Here is an 11,805-nt window from a genome sequence, read left to right as displayed (position 1 = left end):
CCAGCTAAGGGTGAGCTGGGCTCCGGTCAGTCCGTCGTGGACTAGCCAGGAGATTCTCCGCGCTGCCTTCTCCAAGATAGGGGTTTGGGCGAGCGAGGGAACGGAGCTCCAGCTTGCGAGCTCTTCCGGAGGCTCGTTGATGAACTGGGGCAGGCCTTCATGGACATCCGGAACTGAAGCGTTCTTCTCATAGAACCATCCGGCGTTCCAGTACCGGACGGATTCGTGCGAGTCGTGGGGAGGATACATGCGGCTAGGGCGGAGCATAAACGTCATGCTCCCGCAGTTCACCATTGCTTTGTCCTTGGTTTCTTTCTTCACCCGGAAAAAGAACTGCCATAACTTGACATCTGGCCGGATCCCAAGGTGCCCTTCGCAAAGAGTTACGAAGTTGGACAGGAGGAGATATGAATTTGGGCAGATGTTGTGGGGCTGGAGCCCGTATGTGTTGAGGACGGAGAGAAAAAACTCCGAGCAGGGAAGTGAAAGTCCGCGTTCCACCCAAGCCTTGGTCATAACAATTTTTCCGGCTTCGGGTTTGGGGACGTCGGAGTCACGTGTGAAACTCAAATGAGTGGAGATCATGCCCTTGTTCTGGAGCTCTCTAAGCTCCACATCAGTAGTTGCGCAGGGCCACCACTGACCCCGTTCTCCTTCCCGGATCCGGGCCTTGGACGCCCTCTTGTTTTCCACCTCCTGAACCTTGGCTGCCATCCTAGCTTGACCCTCGAGTTCTTCTTGAAGTTCTTGAAGGGAGGGGATCCGGCCTGGTGCGGTGCTGGAAGATGCGGAAAAAGGTTGAGCTAGTCTAATGTCGGAAACATATGGTGGCAGGAATGATATGGGATCCGGGCATATGGGTTCTATTTGATTGGGATCCGGGCTACTCGGAGAGCTACCGGTACAGTGCGACGAATCGAGTGGCATGCTTCCGGCTGCGCCCATGCAAAGTGTTTGAGTACCCGGATCACTTAGTCTATCTTCTACACTAAGTCTATCTTCTACGAGGCCGGCGCACTTACCGCTAATGGCGCGGTGGCTCGACGGAGCTCCGGTGAAGACGAGGTCGCCGGACTTGAAGAAAATCGTCCCGCGTGACCACGAATCGGCGGCGGAGAGAAATTCCCGTTCAACCGCAATAATCTTGGCGCGAGGGGAGACTTGGACTGGCGGCGCGCGGAGCTCACCGTGGCGAAGTTCGCCGGAATCGAGATCTGTCGGGCGGCGCGGCGCGAGGAGGAAGACGAAGTGGTGAGGAGAGGTGAAAGAATGAGAATTTACCGAGCCGCGGGGTATTTATAGGCCGCGCGCGGAGATTCGGGATTCGGATCCGACGGTGGAAACGGAACGGTCGCACCGATGGATGGATGACACGTGTTTTAGGTCAAGTGCGGTAAAATGACGTGGAGGTAACTTAACCATGCACTCCCGAAAATTCCGGCTAAAGATTTGCATCTGCGAAAATTTAGCGCGGGAAATGAGGAAGTTGTGCGCAGGAAAAGCGGGGCTTCCGTTGTTGTGCGTGATCTGAAGATGAAGGATTTTCGAAGGAGCGAACCCGGAATCAAGTAAGAAGTTTTGAAGCTCTTCAAGATTCTCTTCGTTTCCGAGTTGTATGAAGTCGGAGGAATGATGAATCTCGGAGAACTTCGGGGGCTACTGTTGTGGGTATACTTTATGGGTATATCAACGGCATGGCCTAGATCCGGCAAGCCCGGGTGGCCCATAGTTGGTGGTGAGGCATGTGGCCCATCGGGCGGCCCAGTTGCTGTAGATCATGAAGGATGAAGTCCAGCCCAGGAACGAGGAGCCGGATCCTAACCGACCTACGAAGGAGGCCGGATCCGTGGAGGACCATGAAGTATCCGGATCCAGCGTGACCTAGAAGGAAGGCGGATCCTTGACGTACACGGCAAGACTTTGTACCGTAGTTAGGCAACTTGTATTCCGGCTAGGACTCTCCGTGTAAACCCTAGATCCGAGCGCCTATATAAGCCGGATCCCGGGAGCCCTAGAGGCACAACCACAACTCATTGTAACATCGCGAAAGCGCCAGATAATTCCAGACAAGCAGCAGTAGGCCCTGTCATCGTGCAGGTGTTCCGAAGCTGGGTAACTCGCGTACCACCGTCCCGTGTGCACTCCGCCCTATGGCCCCTACTTCCTCTCCCCCTCGTGAGGATCCCTCCTCCGAGGTACCGTCGAATAGGCAGCGACAGAGCCCCTCGCCAGCCGCTTCCCGTGCGGGCCGATGGATGCAGAGGCAGGGATCTCCCACGCAACCCGCATGCGACGCCCGCTCGGCCATGGCCGGCTTTTCCGCCCGCGCATGCCGCATGGTTTTCTTTGCCAGCAGGTGAGATCCCCTTCCCGGCCGGCGCAAACGATGAGGAGGCAGGGAGCTCCCGTGGCCAGCCGCCTAATCCGACCGCACTTCAGGCGGTGCCTGCCGTGGAGCCAGGCCGTTTTTTCGAAGCACATCACGGCGACGCCCTTTGCAGGAGCAACACCGCCAAGGAGCTCGTATATAACGTGATGTTCCCGGCACTCTATAGATGCCGGGATGCTCTGCAAGCTTTCTTGCAGGCTAAGAATGCGGCGGCGGCAAATCCCAGGGACGCAGCATTGCAGCGGCGCGCCGATGAGGCTAAGGTGGCGCACGCTTTCCACCAGGCGTGCCTCGACAGGCTTAACATCCAGCACGGCTTCGTGCAACCGCCAAACGCCGCTCCAGCTAAGATCAAAAAATACTCCGGTGAGCATATCACTCCGGAGTAGAACATCCAATTTCTAGTACTGTAGGAGTACTTTATTAGTGCACAAACCTGGCGAAATAAAAGGTGTGTTCTTTGCGTGTGATGTAAATCTAAAAATTTGAAGGTTCTAGCAAAAACATTTCTTCACAAATATTCGATGTGTTTGCTTGGTCTTATCTATATATCCGGTGAGCATATATGGATGCCAAATCCTTTACAAACTTATATTTAACATATATGACCACATTTTTTAAGAGATCGATGTGCATGCATCTATCTCGCCATGGTAAATTAATTAAACAAGTTGCATATTTGCCGAATTCCAAACTTCGTGAGCGAGTATAGAGATCGAGACCTTAATTAATTATTATGGGTAGGATGCATGCATGCATGGCCATTTTCTAGGGTTTTAAAGGATACTAGAGCTTTTCTAGGTTAATTTGCAACTATATGTATATTTGTTTTCTAGTTCTGGGCTGATCATTAAACTCAACATTGAGTTGTAGATTATGTGAAATTAGTACATGCCATAAAATATAGTAATTTTTTATGTACCCTACGAGGTAGTACGTGTGGTGTACCCTTAATTATTAATTGGTAGACATGTACCGTTAGCATGTTTGAAGAAAATTTGAATTTGGAAGAAGTTTTTAAAGTAAAATTAATGCAAGCACAAAATCATATGTGATGGTGAAATTTCTAGAACAAATTAATACAAACCTCAAATTCTGACAAGAAATACTTGGACGTGCCTTGCGAGGGTGGTAACAAACAAGAACACAATGACCAAACTTCAAATGCCAATCCACCCACCGAGCTATACGATTGGTGTGTACAATCGATCGACTCCTTCTAATCAAATTTGAATACAATAGAAGAAGTTAAAAAAAGTTCAAAACGAGATCAACTTGTGCATTGAGTCATCCTTTGTTATTTATTTGCTTGTAAAAATATAAACACAGGCATATGAATGTATTCGAATAGAACACTTCACTTTTCAACGGGGAAGGGACCCGAAGGTCCCAGAAAAACAAAAAAATTACAATAGTAGTATTCCTTTGAGAAGGCAGAAGAAGAAGGATCCTCGAAGAACCAAATGCTTTTATTATCCACAACTGTTCGGCTCTTTTCCTTCTCGTGTAAGCTATCACGCAATGATTATGCTAATGGTCGGATGGTAGTACAACCATTCACGCAAACTTCTGCGCCCTTCATCATGTCAGCATTGTATCCCAGTGTGCAAGCAGTCTGCTCGAATGAAATACTTCTAAGTACGTACGGTATTCCCTCCAAACACACACCACATGGTATTCCCTCCAAAGACACACCGTCGCCCCGATCTGCTCGAATGAAATACTCCAAAATACTTCTGTGCCCTTCGCCATGTCAGCATCGTATCCCAGTGTGCAAGCAGTCTGCTATGAAATGGAGACGACATTTTGTTGAAAAGTGTCGGTGCATGCTATATATATGAGAGTTTTTACAGCATTATTCCGATTTCCACAGAATGCATTATATTTGGACGCGGTGACACACTGACAAGAGTGGTTTAAACAAGGCCATTATTTTATTATGTTATATTACTACAGTACTCCAAGGTAGCACTAGTAGCCTTCGGTCGTACTCTGCCGGTCGTGCTGCCTCATTCGACCAGACTTTATTCTTCTTCTCATATATATATACAAAATACTGTCTGCCGAGGTTCGATGACCGCACCGTCGCCCCTCTCCGCGCCGCCGTCTTGGGCCGCGCCGCCATTCTCCCCGCCGAGTTCTCCCCCGTCCCCGACGCACCATCGTCAAGCACCACCGGACCGATCTTCGCAGGTATGTACATCTCCAACCTCCGGCGAGTAGAGAGGTTCATCGGTCATTTTGTTCGATATAACCTTAATTTGGGGATTGCAATGTGAGTAACTTACTGGGTTTTCTAGGAAATGAAAACAGCGTCGCTCGATGCCTACACTGCGTCGGCGGATACATCGAAAGCGGAGACGGATGCTCTGCATGCACCCGCGGAGACATGTAAAGCGGATGCGGATGCGGAGGCAACGGCGAAGGCGGTGGCTAGGACAGCCCCGGGCGCTATGGCGCTGGCAAATGCTCGTATCGAAGCGGCATTTTGTTGGAAAGTCTTGGCGCGTGCTTCGAGAGTTTTGGCGGCACAGCCGGGAGAACCGTCGGAGGCTTCGAAGCTGGCTGCTTTGAACGCGTCGAGAGCTTGGATGGAGACTTCATCTAAGGCGGCGCTTGTTGCATATGATCATGACTCGTCAACCCCTTTGTAAGTTCTACCTTCCCCAACTGCAATGCGGTTAGATCTGGTGGATTGGGTTTTTTGCCCAAACCAGACGTGATGATGCATTGCGATGTTTTTGTATTTTTGATGATGCATTATGCTTCTTTTGTAATTTGGGTGATTTATTATGCTTTTTAGGTACTCCAGTTCATATTAATTGACTCTAATATGAATGTATCTAGACACATTTTAGTTCTAGATACATCCATATTGGAGTCAATTAATATGAATCGGAGGGGAGTAGTATTTTTTCTGATGCACTGTCCTCTTCAGGAATTTTTCATGGTGATTTTTTTGGTTTTTTTTCTGTAAACCTAGCTAATGCTCTCTGCTGTTCAGCCAAAAGTTGGATGATGCATTGTACTGTTTACATATATTTTACTCTGATGATGCATTTTGCTCTTTTAGCCTTTTAGGTAATTTTTCTGATTCCTTGAGCAGCGTGAGAAATTTCGATGAAGAATTTTGCTGTCAACTTAGATGATGCATTGTGTTGTTTACATTTTATTACCTATATCAAAGCTAACCCCATCTGATGTTACCACAACGTTTTGGGTCTTGTAGATGTCTCCTTTTCCTCCAATCGTGTTACACGTTAGCAATTATTATTATAGATGCGAGATTGCCTTCCGTTGGTGCGTCCTATTTTTTGTGGTGTTTTTGCATTGTCTTGTTTACATTATTTTGATTTTGCTGATGCATTGTGTTGTTTACATTATTTTGATTTTGCTGATGCATTATCCTGTTTACATTATTTTGATTTTGCTGATGCATTGTGCTGTTTACACTATTTTGATTTTGTTGATGCACCGTGCAGTTTAGGAAACTTTGATGATGAATTAGATGATGCATTTTGCTGTTTAGTCAAATTAGATGTTGCATTTTGTTTAAAAAATTAGATGATGCAATGTGTTGTTTACATAATTTTGACGATGCATCGTGCGATTTGCGTAATCCTACCAGCTTTAGTCGAAGGACACCCACAACAATCAACAATCTGCCGGAAGATGTAGTCTCTCAGATTCTTGTCGGGCTTCCTCCCCATCCAACCTGCTTACTAGCTGCATCAGGCACCAAGAAAGCATGGAGGCAATGTATGGGAAGCAATTATTTCAGAAAGCTAACTGTGTCACACAACGGAGGAAACCCGTTGCTAGGGTTTATCACCAACAACTCCGAGGACAATCGATTCATCACGAGCATGATCTTCACCCGGCCATCTTGCAGATGCTGGCAATCCCGTCTGAAGTGAACGGTCCCAAAATCTATGTCCTGGGATGCCGCGATGGTATGGTGCTACTCCATTCTAATGTATCCGGTGGGTATATATCAGTCTGGGATCCAATTAGGCAAGTTCTGTTGCGGTCAAAACCCACCGGCGGGCAGCGACGGGCAACACAGTAGAGCCGGGAACAACTTAGGGCTGCGGCTGGCCCTGGTCCCTCCGAGCGACGGCCCGCAAAGCCTCTGGTACACACGTCCGATGCTAATGCAAGGGCGTGCCACCTGACCTATACCTGGTCAGGAAGGTGATGGAGATGCCTCGCTTAGTTTCCTGCATGGCATACACGTAAAGATTAAATACGAGCCTCGATCGGCTCTCAGAGTTATCCCGTGAATCGGCTCAAGGAGCCGATCCACCCATGATTCGTACGAGGTGCACGAATATATGGTGGTCCTGCTTGATCAAGATAAAGCTAATGCGATCTACGACGATTTAGGGTTTTCACCGCATAATCGGATCATCCTACTCACGATTGGGCCTCGCGGCCACGCACGGTGATCGTAAGCCGATCCTAGATAGGGCCTAAAAACCAACACGAGGTTGATCCCGGAACATCCTGTCTAGGACTAGCAAACGACACCCTACGTGCCGCTGGATCCTCCAACCCTTTGTAAGGCCTAACTATTGCAGATATTAAACTAATCCTTGAAAAACAAGGAGCAACCGTAACGGATCGGATCTACTAAATAATGATCAAGCGGGGTGCCGCCCCTACACCTAAGATAGGTGTAAGGGCGGCTAGATATGCAAGGGTTGCACTACGATAGCATGTTATACGAAGAACTATGCTAACCCTAACACATCTATGATAACTACGTTGCTCGCCATCAAAAAGGCTTCAGTACGAGCAACGCATGAACAACATGAAGCTTATGCTACCTAGATCGCAAGATGCGATCTAGGCAGCATGATGCTTACCGGTAGAAACCCTCGAGACGAAGGAGTTGGCGATGCGCCGAGATTGATTTGTTGGTTGAACGTTGGTTGTTGTTTATTTCATAAACCCTAGATACATATTTATAGTCCAGGGGACTTTCTAACGTGGGAATAATCCCAACCGTGCACGAGGCAAACTCTAACTAACCGACACGTAATCTACTATGTTACAGATACAAGGGCAAACTAGCCCAAACTCAGCATAACAGGCCGATTCACGTAATTCTTCCATGTATATTCTTCAAATCCATCTTGATCGCGGCCCACCTCTAACTCGGTCAAATTCTGGTGATAACACATGCCCCCCTGGTTTTGGAATTGACAATTCCAAAATCACTCTGCTTTTCCTTCGAAGGGTCATGTCTTGGCAGAGCAGACCCGTTGCAGCATCCTTCATCATGATGCCCTGTCTTTTCAACTTCTCTGCAAAATTCGATAGCTTTAGCATCACCTCCTCGGAAACTGCAATAGCATAAAATTTCCACCAGACTTCTCATTATTTATCCGTGCCGATCGATTAACCCTCTTCATCCCCTTCCTCTGTTCTAGCTATCGGCACCAAAAAACCCTCTTCTTCTATAGCCATGTCGTCTTCTTCCTCCTCTTCCGTTTCTCTCCAATCCTCTTCCTCAAGCGAGTTGGTTCCAGAGCACAACCAGATGGAGGCGTACAACCGTCGCGCTCCCAAGCATTGGGACAAGCGGGAGTGGGACTTCGACTTCGTGCCGGAGGGTGAGGACCTCGTCTGGTCAGACGGGGCCATGCCCCTAACCGACGGGGAAGATGACCTCCGATACCTGGTTGACGGAGCACTGGAGGCGGAGAGCGACGACGACGACCCTCCCTTCCGGGATAAATTCACCTCCGTCACCAAAGAAGAAAAGGATGACGAAGACGAAGACGTCTCCTCCGACCTGAAGAAGGAACAGGAGGACGACACCTCCTCCGACGAACCACCACCAAAGCGCATCCGGGGCTGGGCTTGGTCAGACGAGGACGATGATGATGACGAGGAAGAAGCCTCTGCTGAAGGTCACAGTAGAAGCAACGAGGAACTCGTCGACAGCAGTAATGACGGCAGCTACCTCAACGACGGCGAAGACAGCAACAGTCCTTAGAGTAGGGATTTACTAGCATAGGGTTGGCAGTAATAATCTGTTCCCTTTTATTGAACAATCGGCTTCTCTTTGTAAGAAATTTTATTATCAATGAAAACTTCTTTTGATTTTGCCGATGTCTTGTATGCTGATTCAGCCGATTTTCCCTCATCTGACTTTGTCGACCGTTAGCTCAATCAATGTTCAATGACTGATGGCAATGACTGATGGCAACGCATCGGTCTCTCACGATAATCTGCGAGACAGGCCAATTCAGTCATCCCTCCAAATTAGCCAGTCTTACCGATGACGATAGCACAGCCCATCGCAGTAGGCCGGAGGTTTGGTCTTGAGCAGGTGTCCTTACAAGAACCCTGGAACTGTCGCTGAATCAGCTTGGATGCTAAAACTGATACCTCTGTAACAAAAGCACCACTCTTCAGAACAGTTGCGATGTAGAGCCAGCCGATTCCAACCAAATTGGCTCTCTAGAACCAAGAAACTTTCGGGCGAGTTGCCCCCCGAGCCTCAACCAAGGCGGGAATACCGGCAAGGATGCACAGGTCAAACAAAAAGGCTCTGACCTCAGGTAATCTGGTAATCCGAGATAGGCACCATGAAGAATCAGCCAAACTTGCCCCCAGATCAGCTTTCTTCTATCGAACACCAATGTTGTAGATGAAACACCACCAGCTTAATGAGAAAGAGGCTGCCTTGCATGCCTAACTGATGTGTAACTGTACTGCGCATCGGCTTCGTTTCTTAGTTCTAAAGTCGATGCCCTTGCATCGGCTGTAAAAAAATTTTTACTGGCCGATTTTTCCTATCGGCCCTCAATGTTTCACTGTATACATGTTTGTCTGCACCTGTTCATCTGATTAGGTGCCCCCCGAGCCGAATCTGTCAGGTAACTGCAGATATCGGCTATGTAGCTTAGCCAAGGCATTGTATTTGTACGTCGGCTTTGGTAGGACCAATGTTGATTTTCCTCGACTCAATCAGCCGACGTAAACCGCTGCCCAATAGATCGACGTTGCATGCAATCAGAACATGTGGTGAAGATAATTTTGGCTGATTGCTGGAATCGGCCTCCATATTGATTGAAGCGTTCGATGAAGGCATTGTGCTTTTCCTTCATAGACCTTTGGGGGCCGATCCCAAGGATCGTCCTCGCCGCATTCGCTCATCGGTTTGCTTTTGCTACTCGATCAAGCCAGTAGACCAGACCATCCCAACCTCATCCTTTTTCATGTCGATGCACTCGCTGTCGTCCACCTTAAGTGCATCGTTTAATCCTGGAACGCTAACCTCCGAAGGAAGGATGAACACCATATTTGTGCCAGCCGATGTATCATCATCGGCTCTCCTTTGCTTGGGGCGCCACTCCATTTTCCGTTGTCGACCCTCTTCGTCCAGGGTTCGCTGAACTTTCGCAGCCAAATCAGGTCGCGCCTTCCTTAGCGTATGCAAGTATAACCTTTCGGCTTCCTCCAAGCCGCGCAATCACTGAACCCTGCGCTTTTGGGAACGGCTGAGTCCATCAGGGCACCACCTTGGCCGGTGGTACCTGTCTTCTTCTTCTTCTTGTCCCTCATCTTCTGAATCCTCGAGATCTTCCAGCCGAGGAGACTCAGCGCGTTTGCTTTGTGGTGGGAGAGGCCCTAGGCGCTTGAACACGGACATGTTGGCTGCCTCCTTCTTCTTCTGGTTGCATTCTGGGCAATTGCCGATTGTGGGCAATCGGCTCATTCCTGAATCCCAGCAGTGTCTGAAGAAGGGGCAGTCCCAGTGCCTATCGTTGTCGTCTTGCTCCCTTGATTTTCCTTTGGCACGGCACTCGTGCTCCTCCTCATTGCGATCGTGCCGATGATGTCTTCTGGCTTCTCTAGCCAGACGATTGATGCGTGTGGTTGGCACGTCCGTTGGGAACCCCAAGAGGAAGGTGTGATGCGCACAGCGGCAAGTTTCCCTCAGTAAGAAACCAAGGTTTAATCGGACCAGTAGGAGTCAAGAAGCACGTTGAAGGTTGATGGCGGCGAGATGTAGTGCGGCGCAACACCGGGGATTCCGGCGCCAACGTGGAACCTGCACAACACAACCAAAGTACTTTGCCCCAACGAAACAGTGAGGTTGTCAATCTCACCGGCTTCCTGTAACAAAGGATTAACCGTATTGTGTGGAAGATGATTGTTTGCAGAAAACAGTAGAACAAGTATTGCAGTAGATTGTATTTCAGTAAAGAGAATCGGACCGGGGTCCACAGTTCACTAGAGGTGTCTCTCCCATAAGACGAACAGCATGTTGGGTGAACAAATTACAGTTGGGCAATTGACAAATAAAGAGAGCATGACAATGCACATACATATCATGATGAGTATAGTGAGATTTAATTGGGCATTACGACAAAGTACATAGACCGCCATCCAACTGCATCTATGCCTAAAAAGTCCACCTTCAGTGTTATCATCCGAACCCCTCCAGTATTAAGTTGCAAAGCAACGAGACAATTGCATTAAGTATGGTGCGTAATGTAATCAACAACTACATCCTTAGACATAGCATCAATGTTTTATCCCTAGTGGCAACAAGCACAACACAACCTTAGAACTTTCGTCACTCGTCCCGGTGTCAATGCAGGCATGAACCCACTATCGAGCATAAATACTCCCTCTTGGAGTTACAAGCATCTACTTGGCCAGAGCATCTACTAGTAACGGAGAGCATGCAAGATCATAAACAACACATAAGCATAACTTTGATAATCAACATAACAAGTATTCTCTATTCATCGGATCCCAACAAACGCAACATATAGAATTACATATAGATGATCTTGATCATGTTAGGCAGCTCACACGATCCGACAATGAAGCACAATGGGGAGAAGACAACCATCTAGCTACTGCTATGGACCCATAGTCCAGGGGTAGACTACTCACACATCACACCGGAGGCGACCATGGCGGCGTAGAGTCCTCCCGGGAGATGATTCCCCTCTCCGGCAGGGTGCCGGAGGCGATCTCCCGGATCCCCCGAGATGGGATCGGCGGCGGCGGCGTCTCCGGAAGGTTTTCCGTATCGTGGCTCTCGGTACCGGGGGTTTCGTCACGGAGGCTATTTGTAGGCGGAAGGGCAGGTCAAGAGGCGGCACGGGGGCCCCACACCACGGGGCCGCGCGGCCAAGGGGGCCGCGCCGCCCTAGGGTGTGGCCCCCTCGTCGCCCCTCTTCGTCTCTCCTTCGGACTTCCGGAAGCTTCGTGGAAAAATAGGCCCCCGGGCTTTGATTTCGTCCAATTCCGAGAATATTTCCTTACTAGGATTTCTGAAACCAAAAACAGCAGAAAACAAGAATCGGCACTTCGGCATCTTGTTAATAGGTTAGTTCCGGAAAATGCACGAATATGACATAAAGTGTGCATAAAACATGTAGATA

This window comes from Lolium rigidum, unplaced genomic scaffold, assembly GCF_022539505.1.
Source record: "Lolium rigidum isolate FL_2022 unplaced genomic scaffold, APGP_CSIRO_Lrig_0.1 contig_1679_1, whole genome shotgun sequence".
In the NCBI taxonomy this organism is placed as follows: Eukaryota; Viridiplantae; Streptophyta; class Magnoliopsida; order Poales; family Poaceae; genus Lolium; species Lolium rigidum.
Note: the sequence above shows the minus strand (reverse complement) of the source record.